The sequence below is a fragment of the Ambystoma mexicanum genome, chromosome 3p (assembly GCF_040938575.1).
Source record: "Ambystoma mexicanum isolate Mex_15411 chromosome 3p, UKY_AmexF1_1, whole genome shotgun sequence".
Lineage (NCBI taxonomy): Eukaryota > Metazoa > Chordata > Amphibia > Caudata > Ambystomatidae > Ambystoma > Ambystoma mexicanum.
Genome location: NC_090925.1, coordinates 844,669,790 through 844,693,474, shown reverse-complemented (window position 1 = coordinate 844,693,474; position 23,685 = coordinate 844,669,790). Strand labels below are relative to the sequence as shown.

The following is a 23,685-nucleotide window of genomic DNA, read 5'->3' as shown; positions in this document are numbered from 1 at the left end:
TGGTGGACTGGCTGCCATACAAGGGTGTCTGCTGGTCTCCCGGCAGGCGCCTGCGCCATTGGCCTCTTTCCCGAGAGCACTCAATGGGGCCACTTTCAAAAAATATCCAGGACCTCTTTTGGTTTCCAGTCCTGGAGGTCAGTGGGGTGGGGCTGTGGGGGTAGGTGGGGGGCGTAGATGATAATCCGGCACGGGGCATGGATGCCTACTTCACACATGATATTTCTCTGGGACGTTGAGAAAAAGGGATGCCCGACTCCCAGGCTGCAAAACACCCCTTACACACCAAGACACAGTAAATTCCGAGTCAGCTGTGTACTCCCCACCCGCCCCTCTAGATGACCCCTGAAGGCCATACTGATCACTGAGGAAAGAGACTGCAGCATGGCTGCCTGTCCTTGACAAACTAGTTGGGGGTTTAAATCGCAGTTCTCCCTGGATAATGTGTGTTGTGAATATCTATTGGTGCGCGAGGGCGTGCACGCATTGTTTTACTTGCTGTGTATTTTGGCGCCAAGTAGAGTCCAGACACGGGAAACTATCCTGCTTTCACAACATCTGGGCGTAAAGACTCCATCTGTCCAACAAGAGCACGAAAAAAGAAGAAAACAGTGCTTCCCCGTGCCAGAAGCATGCGGCACAGCTGCACGAAGGCTCCACGAGATTCACCACCCACCCCTCCCCCATCCATCTAAAAATGATGCAAGCCTATCGGAAGCAAGAGAAATCAATCGGGGAGAAAAACAAAAACGCATTCAAGAAAGCTCCACTGTGATACAGCGTCTGTTTTATGAAACGCAGAAGCTTGGAATTGCGGGTCCCCCTGCTCAGAGGGGATTCAGAGGCGGATACTCAACTTCCCGTGGCATGAGCCTAGAGATGTATGAACTGTCAGCCGAATGCCGTCCAGCAAACACAATAGGCAACATTGAAGCAAACTGGGAAATCGCTCCTAAAAACTAAATTGAGAACTATCTCAAAGAGATTGGTTGGAGCATTCTAACTGGGGATTCTCTCAAACATCTAGGTTTGCTCGATCTAAGAAAGTTTAACATTGGGACTGGTTAGAAAATTATGCCCACCTGGAAGGCCTAAAGAATTATCATTTTGTCACGTATATGTTATATACTTATGAAAAGCCACAGCTATATCTAAATGTATGCCCTGCAATTAGACTAAGATGTTTCATATTACTACTCAGGATCATTTATTTACCGGTGTTGGCTACTGCTGGAATAATCGATCGGATATCATTTGCTGAATGGTTCTGCCTATTATGTCAGAATAATGAAATTACTGAAACAGGGAAACATGTAAGTGCCCTAAAATGTTAACAACGTATGAGGCCCAGTATGGCAGATACGTACATGATAGGGAACATATAGCAGAGACAATTTTCTGGTGGCGCAGTATTAACACAACAAACATCGAGCTCCTTATTGCAATGCATAATGTATGGTTAGTTATACAGAGTTTATTGGGGATCTCTATTTGAACGCTATTATCGATGACCATCAGTATTAATATTTGGTATAGTATACTGTATTATGTGGATTTAGTGCAATTAATGTTGTCCTTAGTCACAAAAAGATAAGACGTAAGTTTTATTTTGTTTCTATTTGTCTTACATATGATCTGTTTGTGTTATGAGTTAAGGAACTATAGATTTGATGAATTAACTAATCATTTCTATGACCTTTTATGAATTATGTTAAAATTCTGTTTTTATAATTATGTACTTTATGTGTAAAGTTTGTTTAAAAACTATATCACATTAATAAAATTATATATGCAAAAAGCAACAGCTCATGCTCCCACCATGTTATGTTATGTTGATTTATACCGTGCACTGATACCACACAAGGGCCGTCTCCAGACACTCACGTGGCTCTGCAAGAAAGAGGACGGCGCTGGTTAGTGAGGGAAGAATGATAGCATAGGTGCAGAACCGGGAGAAACTGGCGTCTGTGTTTGTTGGCTTGCAGATGATAGGTTGCGTGCGCTGGCTTCCCTCAGGTACAGGTAAGTTCCAATTCCTGGGAGGTTTCTATGCGACTGTTATGTTGGGGTGTGTATGTGTGTTTGATGTGTAGATTGGCAGTTGTTTATGGTTGTGCGCACTGGCTTGTTGTGTCTGTACGGGTAGGGTCCATTGTCCGGGTTTGTTTGTTATAAGTGTGTGTTGCTTGTGTTGAGTTTGTGCTAGGTAAAGGTTGGCTAGCCCAGTGGGAGTGTATAGTGTTTGGGTGGTGTATTTGAGGAAGTAGAAGCGGGGTGATTAGTGCTTTGGCTACTTGCAAAATTCTTCTATGTGGTTTATCTACACAGTCCTATCTGTTTTGACAAATAACTAATCTCCACAATCTATCAAAGTCTGGCGCATGGATAAACCTCATATTTCTCTGTGTGATGCATGGTTAATCTTCACAGCTCTATCTAGGCGTGACGCAAGGTTTATCTTCACAGTTCTATCTGTGTGCTCGATGGTCAATCTTTAAATTTCTATTTGAATGGGGCATGTGACTAGTCGTCACAATTCTATCCGAACAGAACTCGGGGAAATTACTTTTAATTCAGAGAGCCATGAGAGCAAAAACCCCAATTGCATGAGACTGCTACAGTGGAATTGTGTAGTGTGCAAGGAAGTGACCAGGGGAACGTCCATCAAATATCCTTCACTGATGAGTGGAAAAGGACAAATGAGGCAAGCATATACTAGCTGAGCAAATAAGATCTGGCCAACTGGTGGGCGAAAGGTACTTTTTGATAAATACGGCAAAGACTGTGTCACAGAATCAATGCAACACAAGCATAAAGAACCAACAAAATTGTCATATGGAGGGTCATCATCAGGACATGGATCCATACATGGAGAAAAAGAGACCGAGGCAAAAGTGCCTTCGGTGTGGGCCGCACACCCTTGATTCCCACTAAGGGTTAATCGATTTCTTTTGTGATCGTTATTCAGTTAATAAAATCCAACTTCAATCGTAATTCACAGATGTGTATATTTTTTAATTTTTCAATTGCTGTGTTTATAAAGCTCATAAAAAATTGTGCTTAATTGGTTAAACTTCACCAAAAAAGCTAATTATCTCAGTTGAGGCAAAACAGAAAACCCATCTGGCTAATGCATTTCGGATTGTATCCTTCGTCAGAGCCAGGTTAGTACTACACACATAATAATGCATTATAGGTGGATTTAGAAGGTTTACAATGTTTAAATTAATAATTGTTCCGTACATCATGTGTAACAACCAGATATTCAAGAATTAATAACCAAAACAATCATAATAAACAAAACAATCATAATAAACAAACAGGGCGCCCACAAGGACAAACAAATATTTAACAAAAAAGTGAGATTGGAGAAAGGAGAAAAAACAAACAAGTAAGCATACATGATTGTAGACAGTAAAAATACAATATTTGCACAGATAATGATATTGCTCTATAATTCAAACAATTAATGGGACTAATCAACTGCGTACTAAAATTGCCGATTTTTGGTGACTATGGTGCTTAGAGGTAAAGTTAGGCGGCGGGTGCTTATTGTGCCAGAGTGTTGATTGTCGTACTATATTGTATGAGAATACCTGTGGCTAGTTAAACATTTCACTAACCTGTGTGTCAGTATGCAACCCACGCGTGCTGTCCGCGTGTGGTGTTTCTCTATGAAGCACTGCCTAGTGTGGGGAGAACAAATGTGTTATCTCCTCCGAGTAATTAGCTGCTATTGATCTATACGCGATCTTACTTCGCGTCGCTTTGTGCAAAGGTATGGCTTACCTGGAGCGTTCTGAGCTACGTCTTGCTCGATCAACTCCGAACAGCGTCTGAGACTCGCGGTTCGTGTCGTTGCCCTGGGCAACGTTATGTAAACAAAATGGCCGTTTGTGTATAACCAAGTCGGCCATATTGGTAGAGGCAATACTGGGACATGAGTGGCATAGAGTGTGAAATATAAATGGCAAATGTAAGGGATGTGAATGTTAAGATATTAATTGCACATGTAAAGGTATTAAAGCTTCATGATATCTGTGTATTTTAAGTTGTACCTCTAGCACATGTATGTTCTGATAGTATCGTCGTGTACCTCATGGCTAATTGGCTAATTGGCCATTAATGTAAGGTCATATAGCGTAAAGATATACTGTCTAGTATACATCAACAAAGGAAAATACAAACTAATAAATAATAAATGTTTACAACAAATGGTTATAGCAAAAAGCAACAGTGTTTTCAAATCGGGTAGTGATTTATACTTATTGCATGAGCATGAGACAATTTAGCATGTTCATTATTGCTATTGCACGGTGAACAAATAGTGACATCATTACAAAAAGCAGTTGAGATCAAATTCCTCGTTGAGCCCTCGTGGTGCCAAGGAATCGAGACGATCTATCCAATAGGCTTCTCTTTGTTGCCTTCTTTTTTTCAAATCAGCATATATGCTTGTCATTTCCAGGGTTTCCAAAATTTGGAACTTAACTTGAGAGATGTTATGTTGCTTTGCATTAAAGTGTCTTGCTACGGCTGAATTGATGTTCTTATTGCGTATACATGATTTATGTTCATTCATCCGAATTCTCAGTTTACGCCCTGTTTCACCTACATAGTAAAGTCCACATGGGCAACGTATGCAGTAAATGCAGTTTTCGGTATTGCAGGTGCCATAGCTTTTTATCATGATCTTTTCTCCCGTGTATGGATGTGGAACCAGTCCTCCTTTAATAATGTTATTGCAATTACTGCAATTTAAACATGGAAATGTTCCCGTCTTTTTTGGTTTGATCCTTTTGGTTCTGGTATCTCTTGTGTTAACTAGATAATCCCTAAGGTTGCTGGATCTTTGATAAGCAAACGTTGGGGTCTCTAAGAAGAGATTCTTAGTTCTTTCGTCATTTTTAAGTATTGTCCAATGTTTATTTATACATCTTTTGATCTGCATACTTTGGGATGAATATTTAGACACATATACAAGTGATGGGGATTGCTTTTTGTCCTTTGGTGCTAGAGTGCTGGTTCTTGTTATTTTTTGTACCTTTTCTTTTGCTGTCTGTAGATCTTCATTCGGGTATCCCCTATCTTTAAGTTTTTTGCTTAGTTTTTCAAGTTCTTGTTCGTACTCTCTGTCATCACTGATAATTCTTTTTAATCGCAACATTTGACCATAAGGTAAATTCTTCAGAGTGTTTTGTGGATGGAAACTCATACGGTGTAATAGATTGTTCCTATCTGTAGGTTTTGTAAACAAAGAGGTAGTGATTTGTTGGTTGTTTACGTTCACCAGGATATCCAAATAATGGATTCCTGGATTGCCAATTTCTGAGGTGAACTGAATACGCGGGTCTATATTGTTGATATAACTTATAAACTCGTTAAGTTCTTCTCTTGTGCCTTGCCAAATACCGAATATATCATCTATATAACGCACCCATGTTTTCAATTTGTTCTGCCATTCAGGTTTTTGCAAGATATGGGTCGTCTCGATTTGGTACATAAACGCATTAGCGTAAGCTGGTGCCATTGTTGCTCCCATGGCTGTTCCGGAAGTTTGGATGTAAAATTCATTCTTATATTCAAAATATGAATTCATTGCGATAAAAGAGAGTAGTGATGAGATGAATTCTTTCACTGCTCCTATATCGTTCTCCTGTAACAGGAGCCACTCTACCGCTTCCTGTCCCAAGTCATGTGGAATGCTTGTGTAGAGGTTAACCACATCTATGGTGAAAAGTATGTCGTTCTCTGTAAGTTGGACTCCCTCTATGATGTTCAGAAAGTGTGTACTGTCTTTCACATACGTGGATGTCTTCTGTATTAAAGGGTTCAAAAAATAGTCTATGTATGTTCCTAGTGGTTGTAAAATCCCTCCTGTGGCTGCTACTATCGGTCTTCCAGGTGGATTATTAAGACTTTTATGGATTTTAGGCAGCAAGTAAAAATGAGGAATGTTTGGTTTTAAGTTCAATAGAAAGGCCTTTGTCTTATGTGTTATCATCTCTCTTTCTTCTGCTTTTGTAAGAAGTTCATCTAGATCTTTTAATATTCCCATAGTCGGGTCGTGATCTATTTTGGCATAAACTTTATGATTGTCCAGTTGTCTTTTGCATTCATTTTCGTAATCTGAGGTGTTTAATAATACCAATGCACCCCCTTTATCTGCTGGTCTAATAGTTATTTTTTCATCAGAGTATAGGTTCTGAACAATTGACATTTCCCCTCTGCTGAGGTTTCTGTTCTTTGTCATTCCATATTTGATCTTTTTAAGATCTGTTATAACCATTTTTTCAAAAATGTCGATTGCTGGTACATTAATTGGAGGAGAGAAGGTACTTTTTGGTTTGAATTCTACTAATTCTGATGGTTCTGGTGAAGAATTAGTATTTTCCAATTCCGCAAAGAAAACTTTGAGTTTGAGCTTTCTAGTCAATTTGTGAAGCTCTACCTTAGTGTTGAATAAATTGGTATTATAAGTCGGTACAAATTTCAAACCTTTCTGTAACACCTCTTCTTCCTGTTTAGTTAGTATTCTGTTTGAAATGTTGACCACTAGGTTGCTTGTGCTTGGAATCTTGTTTGGACTCCGGTGCCCCTTCCTCTTGCCCCTCCTCGTTCGTTTCTTCCTTCTCGGTTGTCTAAAAAAGACGTTTGTCGTGATGTTAATGCGCTGGTACTCGGGGTAGCTCTGTTGTGACCACTGTCTCCTTCCGCTCTTTGTTGTTGAGGTTGTGCAGTCTGTTCGTCTCTGTTAGAATCTGTGTCTGAACTGCTGTTTTCTGAGTTCCGGTTGGGATTGTGTGGCCTCTGAGGTTGATTTTGAAATCTGTCCGCCCACGTATAAACTTCGTCTCTCAAATAGTCAAACGTGTCACGCCTAAACTTCCTTATTTTTCTTGCTTCCAAATCAGTTTTATATCCCTCTAATCTTGTGTTGATATCTGCTAATATCTCATCCAATGAATCTTTGCATGTAAGATCTGTGATTTCAACAGATAAAATCTGTATCTCTTGTTCTAGATTCTGTATGTTCATAGAGAGCTCTTTGATCGTGAGTAGAATTAAGTCCAAAGAGCATTTATTAAGAATCTGCTCCCATTTGTGTACAAATTCTTTGCTTTCTTTGCACTAAGTCGGTTTAAGTCCAATTCGTAAACCTCTAGGGATCCTTTGTGCCTTGTAATAACGGCCTAATGTCACTGCGTGCAATTTTCGGTTAATTGTTTTTCGAATGGTGTATTCAAGTTGTTTTATCCTTCTGTTAGGATCTGCATCCTTTAGTGTGCTGCTGGTTTCCTTAATTAGGCCTAGGATTGCGTTTGCCTCTTCTGTTGAGAAACCTAGAGTTGTAGCTCTCGTGTCCGTTAGTTTTTCAATTTCTTCATAGGACATAATCGCGTGCTTCCTCTCAAATAGTTACACGGAAGTAAAAATATTGATAAGAGAGAGGGGCGAGAGTGCACAGCTTACTTTCTTAATAGTGTATTTCGTTTCTAATGGAATGTTATTTTGTAAATAAATATGTTAATGGGGTGCAGCCCACTATCATGTGCCACCGTGTTGGGCACAGAAAATGAACTTGGAGAAAAAGAGACCGAGGCAAAAGTGCCTTCGGTGTGGGCCGCACACCCTTGATTCCCACTAAGGGTTAATCGATTTCTTTTGTGATCGTTATTCAGTTAATAAAATCCAACTTCAATCTAACCTGGCTCTGACGAAGGATACAATCCGAAATGCATTAGCCAGATGGGTTTTCTGTTTTGCCTCAACTGAGATAATTAGCTTTTTTGGTGAAGTTTAACCAATTAAGCACAATTTTTTATGAGCTTTATAAACACAGCAATTGAAAAATTAAAAAATATACACATCTGTGAATTACGATTGAAGTTGGATTTTATTAACTGAATAACGATCACAAAAGAAATCGATTAACCCTTAGTGGGAATCAAGGGTGTGCGGCCCACACCGAAGGCACTTTTGCCTCGGTCTCTTTTTCTCCATGTTCATTTTCTGTGCCCAACACGGTGGCACATGATAGTGGGCTGCACCCCATTAACATATTTATTTACAAAATAACATTCCATTAGAAACGAAATACACTATTAAGAAAGTAAGCTGTGCACTCTCGCCCCTCTCTCTTATGGATCCATACATGCCCAGTCAGCAGCTCGGCTCAATTCTAGCCATTGCAGCCCTTTGAACGTCAAGTAATTTTCCATAACAATGCAACCACAAGAAGTGCCTTCTGACTGGTGATTTAAGGCTTTTTCCTCGTATTCAGAAGAATTGTTCATCCCTCTAAAATCACCTTCCTCCCTCCTCTGCTGCTGGAGCAGCAAAACACCCCGTCAACGACCTGTGTGATGTCATGCACCTGATTTGTCTGCGCCTGCCTTGCTCCTAGGCCACCTGGTGAGTTCATTGTGCAGTTTCTGAGTCTGTCTCCCCCCCTTCTGTCTCTCTGCTCTCTCCCTCCATGGTGCCCTCCAACTCCCCTATTTACTCTAACTACTAGTCTATCACTTATCCTACCTCTCTCGCAAAATCTGGAATGAAAAAGTTCAAGAAAGATCTCCTGGTCTCCAACCCAGGCCTGCCCATCGCTGATACCTACGGCAACGCTTCTTCCAGGCAGAATGCCGCTGACATCCTCTTTGTCAATCCCTCTCTGGACCTATGGGCTCCCCATATGGTCTCAATCCTCTCCAAGCTTCTCCTCCTTGGAGACTTTAATATTCACCTTGACTCTACTTATGCAGCCCCTGGACTCTTCCGCAGCCTCTGTGACTCTTTTTCCCTCACCATTCTACCCTCTGGTCCGGCCCACTCAGCCAGGCCCACCTTGGATGTTCTCATCTCAGCAGACATTCCCATCTCAAACCCTCTTTATACACCTCTCTCCTGGTCTGACCATGCTCTCCTGTCCTCTCATCTACATCTCTTGGGTCCCCCGGCAAAGCCTCTGCCTGCACTGCCAGTCGCCTTTCCGTCATTCCACCAATTAATCGAGTGTCAGTTGCTGCCTTGGCCGTCACTTTCATTCCCCCTCCCACTGACTCTCACACTGATGCAGCCCTTGCTAACCTTCACCTCTCCATATTCAACACCCTGCACATCCTTGCCCCTGTCATGAGGATCCGCATGAAGCCTGCCTCCAAGCGCAACACCTGATATGATTCCGACCTAGCCTCTCTGAAACACAAGTGCAGAGTTGCTGGATGGAAATGGCTGGCTTCAAGCACATCCAATGACAGTCTGGCATGCCGCCTGCTCCAAAGGCAATGAAGACTCTCCATCCGCTCAAAGAAGTGGGCCCATATACAAGCCTGCTTCTCCAGGGCCACCAACAACACGGCCAACCCTCACAACTAATACAAAAAGGGGTGTGGGATAGTTCTCAGGAAAAGAAAGAAGTATTCTCAAATAATGGGGCAGGATGCAGTAGCTTGGATCTCCCTTCCCCACATTTTTGACATGGGGTAAAATGGGAGCTCAGAGCACAGTATAGTCTCGGGCTTCTCCAGCAATAGACGGCAGTCCTAATGGCAGCTCTCAGGATGCACTCTCAAGCTTTCAGCTATCAGGGCCGTTGATGACCCAGTCTCCTTTCCAATGAATGTCTCTTGCCTTCGAGGACCTGGCGTGTTCAAATAATAGAACAAAAGTTCCTTTTATCAAATGAATAGTTTGTTTCCAATGTTCACTGGTTGATGGGCTTGGGTCCACCTCTTCTGGACGTTTACCATTCTTGTATCTTATTACACAAATCTTAATGTCTTTTTAAACAACATCCAAACACACTGTTTCTAGGGATTTTAGACTTTGCCCCTCTTGGGATTTGCTTCCCACTTTTCTGCTCACTACGGGATTCAATTCCCTTTCTTTCACTTAGTTTGTAGAGCAAAGTCTTTCGATTGTACAGGGATTTTGCTTGACCCTCAATGTGACCACTTTGACCTATTTCGCTGGCTCTCCTATGGCCTGCTGGTATCTGTAGTTTCTCTCATATGGGGCTCGACCAGAGTGTCTTGAGTTAGCACCCACGTGGTTCCGGTTCCCCTGTGCAGCTGGTTTCCCCTTCAATTCTTGTTATAGTTCATTAAACTTGGTTCAAATTTGACACTCTGTGATTGTCAATCAACACAGCCCTGTTCTTATCACTTTCTCACTGACTTATCTGCATAGGCGTGTCCCATGTACCGTTGACTTCTGCTGCAAGATACTTGCAATATTGTTCATGGTCTTAGGTTCTCTTCCACAAAAAGGTCTGCGTTATGGGATGGAAAGGGCAAGGTCACATCTCTCCTCGCCACCCTCGATTCCTGCCACCTTTCGCCTTCTCTTGAACTGTTGTGCCTGGTTAGCCGTATCGTTGTGCTCTCTGTCATGCTCGTACTGTGCTCTCTGGCTACACTTTTTATCCCTTTGGTGAAGGGAAAGGGCCGTCAGTTGTGTGTGATTCTGATCAATTGCCTGACTTTGCCTGACCCTTGTATTGGGACATGTCAACAGTTCTGGTGTTTGTCCATAGTCCCTTGTTTTGTGCGAAGTGTTTGTGTTGGGAAACCAGGGTAGCACTGGTTTAGAATGTCCTACCTGAGAGGAGGGGGAAAAGGTGTTAAAGGAAGGGGGATACCGCGTCTCACCCATCAGTGTCCCACTCCCTGAGGACCTCCCATCCAGGTAATCCTCCCTCACTGGTCCACCCCCAGGAACTGGATCCAATAGTGATGGCTGTGTCCTGGCCACCTGGATGACAGATCCCTGGGGACTATCTAGGGAGACACCTTCAGATTTCTCACAGGCCCTTCGCTGGAGGGGCTGCACGGGCATGGGACTGGCCAGGATTCCACAGTCAAGAGGGCAGTTGCTGCCAATCAGTACACCCACAAGGGTGGGGGGCGGGGATTGAGCTGGATGCAAGCAGGGGTAGCGGCAGACACCAAGAAAATATATTGTGGAGGAGATCATGAAAGAATAAAAAGCAAATTTGGCGCAGCTACGATTGGGCAGGGGGGCACTCGCCAATGGCTATGCTCCGGGCCATGCCGGAGGTGAGGTCACACAGGGGCTAGACTCTCGTTGGCGACATGGATGCTGGGCACAGACCTAATCACCAGCTAGGGATGTGGATGGGGGTGGGACGGGGAGGAAAGCAGCAAACATGGCAGGGGAGGCGGGTGGGACACGGGTGTGACAAAATAAGGCTAATTTAAAATGAAATAAATGAAACGGGACGGTAAGAAAGTGCAGTGCACTGGAGGAAGGCTCTCACCCCAAGAGCAGGTGGAAACCATTTGCAGTGCCAACACCATTAAGAATAATATTATTCAGCCAAGGAGTGCCTGTGCTACCCAATTATAAAAGTAAAATGTTGTGGCTTTGTGTAAGTGTGAATGAAGCCGCAGATTACTCACACTTTGAGTAAGAAGCAGTCGTTATTGCAGTATTTGTGACCAGTACATGAAAAGCCCTTGCACAATGATCTCCCTCCAGAAGACACATAGGGCCTCATTACGACCCTGGCGGTGCGGGGTAAATAGCTCTGTAAAAGGTGCCGGCGCCGTTTACCCCGTACCACCTCATTACGAGGTCCCCTCGCGGGACCCAGGAAGCAACGCCTGCTCAAACCAGGCGTGGTTTCTGGGTCCCGCGAGGGGAAGGAGCAAACAACGGGCCAACTCGTAATGGCCCGTTGTTTGCTCCCTCTCCCATTCCCATTCAGCCCTATGGGGGCTGAAAAGGGAATGGGGAAGGACCGGGTCCGGGTCCTTGTAGGGAGGAATTACCGGGCCTTCCGAACTCGGAATGGCCCGGTTATTCCTCATTCTGAGGACCCGGGCGCGATTTCGACGGCAGCCATGCTGCCGAACTCGTAATGAGGGCCATAGACGAGTTTCTGGGTGGGTTATGGCTGCCACACAAACAGGTCTTGGTGTTGTGGGCATTAAAAAGAATAAAATAGCTCAGTACCAATAAAGAAAGGGAGGCACAATCTAGGCTCCGGTGAAGGAATAATATTGATAATGTCCCTTATGTGCATTTTTATGTAGACTGAAATCAATGAAATATTGTTTTGGCCACTTGGAAGCATTGCATGCTTTCATTGAAGGGAGTACTACGTGGCCTCTAATTCTTGAAAATGTACTCCAGTTACTTGGGCTGCCAGTGTTGGCGCTGCTGGATTATCTGACAGGCTTGAAGAGCCTTTCTGAGGCAATGGTCTGTTGCCAGACTCACTGCTACCCAAACCCTCCCAGTGCTTTCCAAGCCCTGCCCACAAGCTTCCCTGAGGCTGGTGAGTGCTTCTGTTCCATGTCCGATGAATCTGATGAAGGGAAGCACACTTTGACTGTGGCTATACCCTTTTAGCACGCACCTTCATAAGTCAAAGGCCCAAAACATGACTGATTGTTCCTCTTCCCTACAGGCCTGATGGAGGCACAAGCCCAATATGTGGAAGACTTTGGCACCAACGATCTCGCAAAGTGACTAGCTGAACAACCATTTGGAGGCAATTTTAGAAATGTAACTAAGTGTGATTCATTTTCTAAATATAATTGTCCAAGATAGTACTGACTGCTTTTCCTATCCCAAGCTTAGATCTATATGGGCATGCTGGTCAACAGACCCAATTGTGATGGACAGGCTCCCACCTCTGCTTAAAACATACCAACCTTTCGGTGGGTTTACATGTGCGGTGAGTGACACTATTCCCATCCCTTCACACTTCTCTGAGAGCGGCCTAGCAGAGTTTATTTCCCTTGCCTGCTTGCATATAGTTTGCAGGGCCCCATTTAACTGCCAGTCTGGAATGTGTCGGGGTGACTTTGAAAGTGTATGGCTCTTTGTGCCTGTTTCTCCAATTTGTGGTTTCTTTCGTAAACAGGTGAGGCGTTGCAGAGGTAAATTCTTAAGCTGTGTTGCTATTCCAAGAGCGTCACCCTTCCAATGCCTGATGAGGTGATATGAATATTAGGACAGCTTGCAAATAAATGACTTAGTTAGCCAAACTAATATATCATCATGTTATGGGTTCAGCACAAAACCCACAAATATGGGATTTTTACGGTATGTGTTTGTAAAATACACACATCTCTGCTACCAGCATATTTGTGAATTTAAAGCCAGCAGTTGCGTCAGCTAGAATATTGCTCAGGACCCTCAAGTGTATATTGAATACACGTCTTCGCCAAATCCCAGCAGCCCCAGCTACCAGTTCACTTTGCACATTAAAGTATTTTACAAAGTTACAAAAGTAATGTGTTCATATTTAATGACAAACTGTATCAGCAAACGAAAGGTATAGCGATGGGCACCAGCTTTGTTCTGTCTTTGGCTAACTTGTTTGTGGGGGAGTTCAATCAAAAACATGCAAAAACTCATCCTGACCTATCCAAATATGTTGTAAAATGGCTAAGATACATTGATGTTGAGTTGATTATATGGAAAGGGCGATGAAAAGCAATTTGACTATTGCGTATTCTTAAACACAAACAAGTTTGGACTGTCCTTTACATTAGAGAAAAGTATACGTGAGATCAATTACTTAGATCTATGCATTTATATCGAAGAAGGAAAGATCCAAACAAAAACTTATCGCAAAAAGACAGAGGCCAATGCAACATTACACACAGGCAGCTCACCTCTGAGAAACACCATAAATAACCTACCCACAGGAGAATTCACCAGGGCTAGGAGAAACCGCATCACAGATGCTACATACAGAAAATGTGACATGATTGAGAAAAGATTCCTCAACAGGAGATACTCACAACAGTGAATAAAGAAAGCCAGGGAAAAGATAACCACATGAAACAGAGTGGAACTCCTGACTCTCAAAACCCAAACCAATGAATCCAAAAAGCCATGGTGAGACTAATCACCCAATACTCCAATGAAAATAACACTGCGAGAAGTATCTTTTGCAAAAACTGGCACATACTGAGACTTGACCCGGATCTTAAAGATCACATTACAGAACATCCAAATATTAAATATACACCAGGGCTCCCACTATTGCCAGGAAAGTGAGCCCCAGTTACTTGGACAACACAACACTAGAATGGCAAATTAGCATTACTAATTACTACAGGCAAACTGTTACAGGGCTTCTCCAAATGCTCTAGCTACAGCACGTTCAAAAACGCAATCCACAATGCCCAATAACACATTACTAGACAAGGGCGACAGATCAACGTGAAAGATTTCATAAATTGTAAAACAACATATGTTAATATCATTGTCTGCATTTGTGACAAACTTTACGAAGGAAGTGCCATAGGAGAACTAAACATAAGAATAAGGGAACTCCTAAGCAGCCTAGTCACTCCAGAGAAGAAAACCGCACTGGCTGAACAGCGGAACAAAGGACACTCCAGAGACAAGACAACTAATGTGAAATTATTTGGCATCAGACACATCAAATCAGACCCAAGATTGGGCAATCGAGAAAAGAGACTACGACAAAAGGAGGCCAAGAAGATTTGCAATTTGAGGACCATCAGCAAAGGTCTCAATACGGACAATGAAATGTACTATTTCCTATGAATACAACAAAATACCATGTAACCCCCAATACGCACCCTCTATACCCAGTACACACGGATGAGTAATGAGCACTAACCACTAAGGCAAGTGTAAACAAGGACACAGTCTAATGCAAAAAGCAGACACTGACCACCAACTCACAGCCTCAGTATATAACTCCACCTGATCATACAGTTCGACATTACGTATGACTGATGTTTCACCCAAAAACACGTATTGTCCACAATTGGTTGTAAATCCCATACAATGGCAATTCTCTACAATACTGACCTAATTTGCAACTCTCTATAATGCTGACCAGTCAGGCAACTCTTCATGCCTATGAATTCAACACAGTCCTACGCGGTATGTGTAGCTAACACAGAAAATAATCCCAATATAATGTTGCTCGAAGATCCAGACTGAGCACAACCACCCTCTTAAGAAGATATCCGGCAATCCATCCATAGGGTAGGAATGAGAGACTAGGATGGTTTCACAAACAAACCGCAATATCGGAGTGTATAGCTAACACTAGTTACAGAACACTGCGGCAATGTCTAAATATACCAAATCTCCTCCAGCGCTCAAAACGCATGACATCTCATCTCTGATGCCGGACGTCCACTCGCTGTATTAACAATGATCCCAAGATGGCGGTGCTCCAGGACAAACACGGAGCACCATCAGCCTCAAGCCAGCTACCTTCACTACATCCACAAGGTAAGAACTTAGAACTGTTCCAGAACCTAGAACTAGACTCTTAATAGGGCAAAGCATTAAAATAATGGCCAACCTTCTAAGGCTAACGGTCCAATGCAATAAAACAATGTTTAAACTTTCTAGGACAATGGTTGTAATTTAGCTGCTTAAATCAAGCATTCTACTGTGATGGGGACCACCATCTAATCGGACACAAAGAACACAGGAGACAGTCTTCATTATCTATTACCCTCCACCAACATGAGGACCGACTTTAATTGTCCACGTCAGTAACCATGAATAAATCTTGTCTCCTTTTACTAAGAACCACTCTAGCCTAATCAAATAGAAATAGCTGGCGGCAGTGGTGTGCTTAAATCACGGTTCATCTATCAGCCATACTGTTTCACAATAAGATGTTCCATAGCACTAATATAGCAGAGCATCCGGTAATTCTGAATAACTACAAATCACGACAACCCACCACCAGGCATGTCTAATGGCATTGACCTAGGATTCACCTAACAATGTTGCCACCAGATCTAACGAGTATGAGCCAAATTCTATGATATTAGCTCACTAATAATGAGTAGTCACTCTATGACCGAACCCACCAGAACACTGCATGACCTAATGCCACCAGACACAATCAATGATTAACAATAAGACTATGTAATGGACCATTCCTTACCTCCCTAACTCTCTGGGTTCTTTCTCCTCCTCTCCCTCTATGCCTTCCTTCCTACGCAATCTTATAGATGACATGGGGGGTCATTCCGAGGTTGGAGGTAAGGGATTACCGGCGCCTGTAAGGGCACCGATGGCGGTAATCCCTTACCTCCGTATTCCGAGTTCCCTTTGCGGGTCCCTCTTTACCTCCTGCTTTTAGCAGGAGTAAATTACGGGACCCGCAAAGTGACCTTGGAGTAAATTACGGCACCGTAATTTACGGTGCCGTAATTACCTCCTTCCCCATTCCCATTGAGCCCTATCGGGGCAGAAATGGGGATGGTGAAGGGCTATGGTGAATGGGGAATTACCGGTCCATCCAACCTTGGAATGAACCGGAAATTACTCCATTCACCATGCCGGTATTCTATGGAGTAAATAGCTCCATGGTTGCCAACCATGGAGCTATTTACTCCATGGTGTAGTCCTAACTCGGAATGAGGGCCATTGTAACTTAAACCAATGTTAAAGACTCCATGAATGTACAAAACGAAGGCAATGATTTGTACAAAACCAATATAATTGACTCGAATAAATGCACGTTGAAAGTGCTATGACATGTACAAAATCGGCGAACTGTAACCTGATATAACGGATGTAAGGAATGTACAACATAATACCAATTCATGATCAAACTACTGTAATAAATGCACCAACTATGCCTTAACAAAGCCAGATAAAGGGCAAAACATAGGCACGTGCAACCACCAGGTCTATGTTGGCCCCTAGGGGACTGTTTCACAGTACCTATGGTTCCTCATGGAACCTCTAATAAACACCTAAACAGTGTTTTTATAAACTATACTTACTGCCTTGTTTCCTAGTGCAGCAACAGACCTAACTATCTCCAAAAACTCTTTTACTCTCTGACTAAAAGCGAAAATCAGTTCCAGTTAGGCAACTGCTGCAAGGATACAACGATAATTCATACACTTAACCATTGATACGGGGTGGCACACAGGCACCATATTCCCTTTACCCTCCCAATACAAAGAAGAAGCCTTGTTTTAGGGCCTAACTGTTGAGAGATGGTAGGCTAATTGGCCAAGTGGGCAGTTTTCTGACGTTGTTCCCTGCACCTGGGTTTCGTTTTGCTTATGTGCTGCTAACGAGCCGAATGTCCGAGGTTGGGAGAGAGTGCCAACCAATCACAAGCGCCTATGTAGCAGTGTACAATACATTGTTGCAGAAGCCAATCCACTGTTGTTGTTCTGCTATTATCTGTATTATACGTAAAGTAGAGGTTTTTCCAGGCGTGCCTACCAGATAAGGGGGAGCCAATGATGTTGTTAACACCTAAATAAGCAATAGGTATATATGTTCCAATAACCAATCCATCCGTTCAATAGTTTTTACTGTTTGCTGTGTAGGATGACATCATAGCCAATGTACATTGAGGTATAAACCTTTTGTGTAATGGAAATGCGTTGATAGTGTGTGAGCCAGGTTTCCCTACTTTGAGTTCATAATAAAGTATTACTTTGCCATATTCTTTGAGTCTGTCCAGTTATTTGGGCACAATATCATTTATTGGTAATCCCATCTGGCACTTGGAATTCTCCAGGTGCTACTAGACAACGTCATGACGGAGGAGTATGGAATTCATAATCTCACAGCAGGCAGGGTGGTGCAGCATTTTCACTGCCAGGTAAGTTTACCATCTCCTTTTGGGTTGCTGTGGAGTGAGGAGAGAATGAACCTGGTACCTTCTTTTGTATTTGGTTTCCCCAGTCCTCCCCTTTAAATCCTCTGAAATGCTGGTTCATAGGGCAGCGCCAACGGTAAACACAGTGTGCTAGACAAAGTTCTAGCTGGTTAGCTTTCAACTAGAGGCTTAGGCCACCTTGTGGTTTGGAGTAACCGCAAATACAAAATACAAATTACACTCAAGCTTCGGTATGCGTGTCGGATGTCAGCCGGAAAACCTCTGGGGGAGTATATCCCTGTAGTTGAGGAGTACTTTTCTATAATTCTATATGTTGCCTCCCATGGTTATGTGCGGGTGGAGCACTCTGCTTTAGGTTTGGGAATATAGTGCTTGAAGTTCCCCAATTCCTGGCGGAGGAAGCTTATATAGCCATTATGTGCTGCTAGGGTGAACAGCAGGGTCTGCTGGGTCATTCTGCTTGTGGGCATAGTGGTGTTCCCATTGTGGTAAGAAATTGTGTTCTTGAAAAGGTATGCTGCTATTTTTCTCCCCACACAATGTGGGAGGACATTAGTAATGTGGTTAGTTGATAATGTTTGTAATGCAATATTTGGTGCATGCATGCTTGGGAGGCCTTTGCCTTATGTTTTTGCATGCCTGCGGTTATAGCATGTGTGAATCCCAGTCGCGGGGTGCTTACGAAGTTGAATTGGATTTGTGGGATGGGTTGGAATCTGGGGGACGGTGTGTGCCAGTGAAGTTTCCAGGCTTTGGGCAGGCAGCTCTACTGCTTGGTGGGTGCTAGTGGGCATAGCGTGCATCTTCCACTTATTGGCTGTGTTGCATCGGTATTCCCTAGTGGTATTGTCCGGAATGTTAAGTGCCATAGTCGAGTGGATGAATTGAGTGTTAGTGGTCCCTTACCCGAGTCTCGGTGCCATGCTCAGAATAACCGTTAAGTAGGAGTGCGTAGTGTCTTTGTCCTTTAGCGCAGATGGTAGTGCAACAGTGCCGTGGGGGTTAGGGAGTCTTCTTCTGAGTGTATGGGACTCTCTCTTGGACAAGATGCGGATGCCACATATGGTGTGAGATGTTGAGGGAACGATAGCTCGGGGGCAACGTACTCCCCTTGGAAGCAAGACGACACGGAACACCACACGTTCGATCCCCGGGTCCGCGCTTAGAAACCTCTGGGTATTAAGCGCGTTATAAATAACCTATCAAATCAAATCAAACCGATGCGTGCATGTTTGGCTGAGGGACAGTTGATGACAGGCTGCCTGAGGGAGGATGTATCGCTGGGTTTGATGTTACCTGTTGAAGATTACTTCCTTTTAATTAAGACACTTACTTTACCTACTAACAGCAGAGGTGTCTTCCATGGAACCCACATCTTTACAACGCTTTGCTTGGGTGTGAATAGTTGGGACATAAGGTGATAAGTGTTTATTTAATTTAATTTAAATGCGTTACAGATTAACCAAATCAGACTACTGTTCAGGCTTCCATAGCATTTCAAGGCCAGTAATTACTTCAGAGTAAATTGCTTCAAAGTAATTACTTAGCATTTTTACTTTGCTTTTAAGAAAAAAAGGTTTTGGGGTCCCCCCCCATGCCTTGCTTTTCCTTCATTACTACCCCTACCACAAGCCAATACCCAACACATTTTTACCCCTGAACCCACACCCCATTCTATCTTTCGATGTAATTTCCAAGCAATTACTTGGAAGTAAATTACTTCGAAGCAATTACAGGCGTTGAAACCACGGGATACCCTGTTCAGGGCCCGACTGCGACCTAATCTTTATAAAAAGTCAAAATGGGGCATGGATTTTGGTCCAAGGTCTTGGGTAGATGTTTCCACCGAACTCTGGTGAGGGGTCGACACCCTCTATCCGAAGGACAAGGCAGGGTGTTCCAACCAAAAAAAAACAGACCAAACTCTCTATGGATAGCAGTGGTAGAGCAGGTCGGCTTCCCTCAATAGAGGGGGGAGGGCTGGTGGACATGCACAGTCTCAACAGATAACACAAAAGAGGACACTACACACATCAACAGGAAAATGCACCTGGTGTGATTTATGTGTAACCCCGGAACACAAAGTACTTTAGTTGGATAGTGGACTAGTGTATATATAGGAAAACAGACAGGGGCCTAGCCAGACCCCTCCCACACCTAATGTTAAATGTATGACCTGTACTGGCAGGTAAACTCAGTGCATTATAATGCAAGGGGGTGGGGGAATACCAAAGGCATAATGAACACACATTACCTAGAAATATTCAGAATCCAAATTGCCACCTCATTAGCAGTCACAGTTTATAGTGAAACTACTCACGGGTAAACACAATACCTAAGAGAAGGGAGTGATTTAATGCATTTAAATTCCTATGAAATCACGGGTATATACTTAAAATCCAGTCTTGGGTATAAAACTCAAGGGGGAGTCATGAAAAATGTCAAGCTTCGGGTAAAGTACCTCTTTTGGTCTCTTTAGAGGAGTTTTAAAGTTTGCAAATGTTTTCCGGTAGGAATCCTTGATTCATTGAACATGGCAAGGAGTAGGGCTTAGAAACGCATGAGTTCCCCCAATGGCTGCCATACTGGAAATGTGTGCTACTAAGCAGTGAAAATGCCTGCACCTCTGGTTAAGCCAAAACTAAATTAAAACTGCCACTAGTCTTCTCCTCAAGGCCCTTGTAGAAAAATAATCACCACGGACCAAAATCAGGTGGCTAAAAAGCACCCCACCCTAGGAGAAAATGAGCTAAAATAGGACAGCAAATCAAAAAGGGTTGCAGTGACAAGGTGGTCTTCGGTAGAAGTCTCTCTGTTCACAAATATAAAGTCAAAGACCCATAAAACAATACCAACCTATACTTTTGCTGCAAAAAAAATGCCAAATCCCAAAATGCCGAATTTCGGGTGACCCATTTCACCAAATATATATCTGGGGGGGAGGGGTGTAAAGTTAATAAGAAATGTCAAAGGGTATGGGGGGCTGGAGCTTGAGGGGGGTCTCCACCCCCCCTACAAAATATGCACTGAAATGGAGTGAAAGAAAAAAAGATCTTTTGCGATTCAGTATTTTATTTTTGAAAATATCACAAAGATCCCCATAAACCGGGACAATAGAAATCCAAAAAGTAAGTCTTTCCTGTCCCCTGGCACAAGATGGCCTGAATCTGGGTTACACCAAGATGTTGTTGGAAGGCGTAAAACTAACTACAAATGACCAAAGGACACAAGTACCCAGGTGACCTGCCAAACGACTTCAGGTGATGGGTGACACCTTGAGCCAGTTCGGGCTTTTCAGTCAACATCGCTTTGCATTCTGGGACTCTTAGTACATTTCTTGCTCTTTACAGGTAAGCACTTAGAAATTGCACCATTGAAACTCCTGTTAATAATAAGCTAGGGCCGGCTGAAGATGGTGGTTGTTAGGTGGGCCCGCTGTGCAGCGAAAGTCCATTTATTGGTTTGTCTTCTATTCAAAAATAAATGAAGTACAGATGAATTATTGGTTTTCCACTAAACTTTGAATTGCCGTGTCCAGTCCCTTTATAAAGTTGGGACTGGGTATAAGGTACCTACATGGTACAGCTTGAGCTCATTGGTAAATCACATTCCCAAACGTCATTAGTAGATAATATACGCCCGGCTGAAAATGATATGTCCTTTCTGCATTGTTGAAGAATAAATAATAAGATTTGACATTTTGTTTCGGAAAAAAAATGCAATTCCTTTCCCCCCCTTAATATTTTCCATATTTGGTTTGCATTACTTTAAAGACTCCCACGACACGCGAGATCACACCCCCTCCCCCCAAACTCCTACCCCTTCACATCACGAAGCAGACAATACTTTTGCACAGCACTGCGTAGGACCCTAGAACATGCCTGCACCATGCCTGCATTCCATTTGAGTGATGTTAGTCCAGTCCAGGTTTTTTTCTTTGCATCAGTGCGCAGTAGAAATCTCTGCAATATAAACTAGCCTTCTGGGAAATGTTGTTCTGCATTTATGATGGGGAAATCCAGTCCCAGAATGCAAAATAAATTTTAAAAAAAAAAGTTTTGTCGTTGCTTCAATGGGATGCGTTTATCGTTGAACGGTTTATCAGACCTCCTCCTCTAACACACACTTTCCCCATCATCCTGAATAGTGACTTGTTTTTATATCGACCACTCAAACCCGCTATCATCCAACCTCCACAAAGAATAAACCAGCTGTACTCGTCGAGCCGATAGCACAAAGTCAGGAAAATAGGTCATTTGGTGAAGGCACCTGGGGCAAACGGGGACTATGCACAGAGCTCTGCAACAGCGACCCCATGGGGCGCTTTTAACGGGGTTGGATTTGCAGGAAAAGTACATTTCTGCAGTCACCCATAGGATTACATGGTGAAATGCAGACTTTACACGCAAACCTCTGCAGCATGGGCTTGAGCCCACTGAGCCACTTCACTGGAATGTCAACCTGTCATCAGCAAAATAACCACTCCCTACGGCACACCCATTAAACATCTGACGGCTGCCCCTCTCATCAACTCTCAACCCGAAGTTAAAAAAGAAACTCAATAAAGTTACCTTTTTGCAGAAAGGGGTCTGGGTCCCCTCGCCCTTTCTCGGCCGATGTTAGTGAGGGTGGTCGCTGCACGCCGGTACGAATATTATTAAGCAGGGACGTGAAATGCTCCTACGCCCAGGGGGGAGAGCCTGGTTTCCTGCCCCCGTCACGTGTTTGGGTATGTTCCAGAATGTGGATGAGGTCAGGGTTTCCGCCAGGCCCCGGCCTTCTGCCAGATGGAGGATCGGAGCTTTTGTTTTAAGGGAACAAAGAGCTGGATTCAAGACGTCGAAACTGTTACTTCTGCTTATCCTGCAGAGGACCGAGGACGGAGCTGCAGGCCCGCCTCTCTCTCAGGCTCCCAGGCAGGGACTCTACCCCTGAGCGGGAGGGAGGGGCCGCTCCTCTCGGTAACTCGCAGGCACCCCACCACTCAACTTGAGGAGTAGCTCTTCTCACTAACTCCCAGCAGGGATTTAACGTAAGCCACTCTCCCGCTGGCTGCCTGCAGGGCGCGGACTAACGGGGCCTGCACATCCAACCGCCGATAGGGCTCGTTCTGCAGACGGGCTGTGGCAAAATGGGGCACAAGAAGTCTCAGCTGGTGCTGTTCCGTGTCTCCAGAGCACACCATCAATATACGCGATGGGAGTAAATCTTGCTCAATTATTTCTTTCATCCTCCTACCTGCTGAAAAACCCATGTTTCTGCGACCCACTGACTCCATATCCGAAGATAATTGTTTACTTTTGCCTTTCCTCCTCAGATGTGGCCATTCCTCATCAGACATGTGAACCCAGAGCTTCTGTGCACAGAGAATAAGTGAACCCGTGCCAGGTGAGAGAAGCCCACCCAGTTCTGTATTTCTCAGTAACGGTTTGGCAAAATGCATCAGTTAAATCCATGACTATAAACGCGAGTTGTAGGGGTGGGGGAGACACCCAGAACCCCACTACGTTAATTCGGGTTTCCTTGCCACGCTCTGTCACTGGCGCTCATTTGGGGGAGAAGTTAATGCTCCTTCACTGAAGATAATAACCAAATGTGACTGTCCTGGAATTATTTACAAGGACGGTGCCCTCCCCGCAGTCTTCCCCCCTCACCCTGCCCCCAACCCACACCGAACGGTGACTCCACCGTTTGATTCAAGGCAAATGCCAACAGAAATCAGAAGATGCCCATTGCCAGGTAACTCCTCCCAAGTTGTTTTTTGTGTAGAAAAAAATCCTGCAGTGTTGTAGTCTGATCTTTGTAGTCTAACAACTGCAGGAACAATGTAGTTCACGCCATATAATTTACAGTTGGTTCTCAGAGTAAAGCATTAAAACAAATCCAATACATGACCGGTCACCGTAGTAAAACGAATCCTTTTACAACATTTTCATTGTGTCTTTGCCCACAATACATGCCAACATTGCCATTGTAAATCACTTTTTTCAAGTTACATCCACGTTACATGTCAACGTTGCCATTGAATCATTTTCATGAAGCTGCACTCACAGTAT

At 43.6% G+C, this 23,685-nt stretch overlaps 1 long non-coding RNA gene across 1 annotated transcript in view; it reads right to left on the bottom strand.

Annotated features, from left to right (window-relative positions):
- Positions 1 to 22,847, bottom strand: part of LOC138580983 (uncharacterized) — a 128,364-nt gene extending 105,517 nt beyond the window's left edge. The window contains exon 1 of the long non-coding RNA XR_011304390.1: positions 22,201 to 22,847. This is a non-coding gene — a long non-coding RNA (uncharacterized lncRNA). The remainder of the gene's footprint in view (positions 1 to 22,200) is intronic.
- Between the last annotated feature and the right edge of the window lie 838 nt (positions 22,848 to 23,685).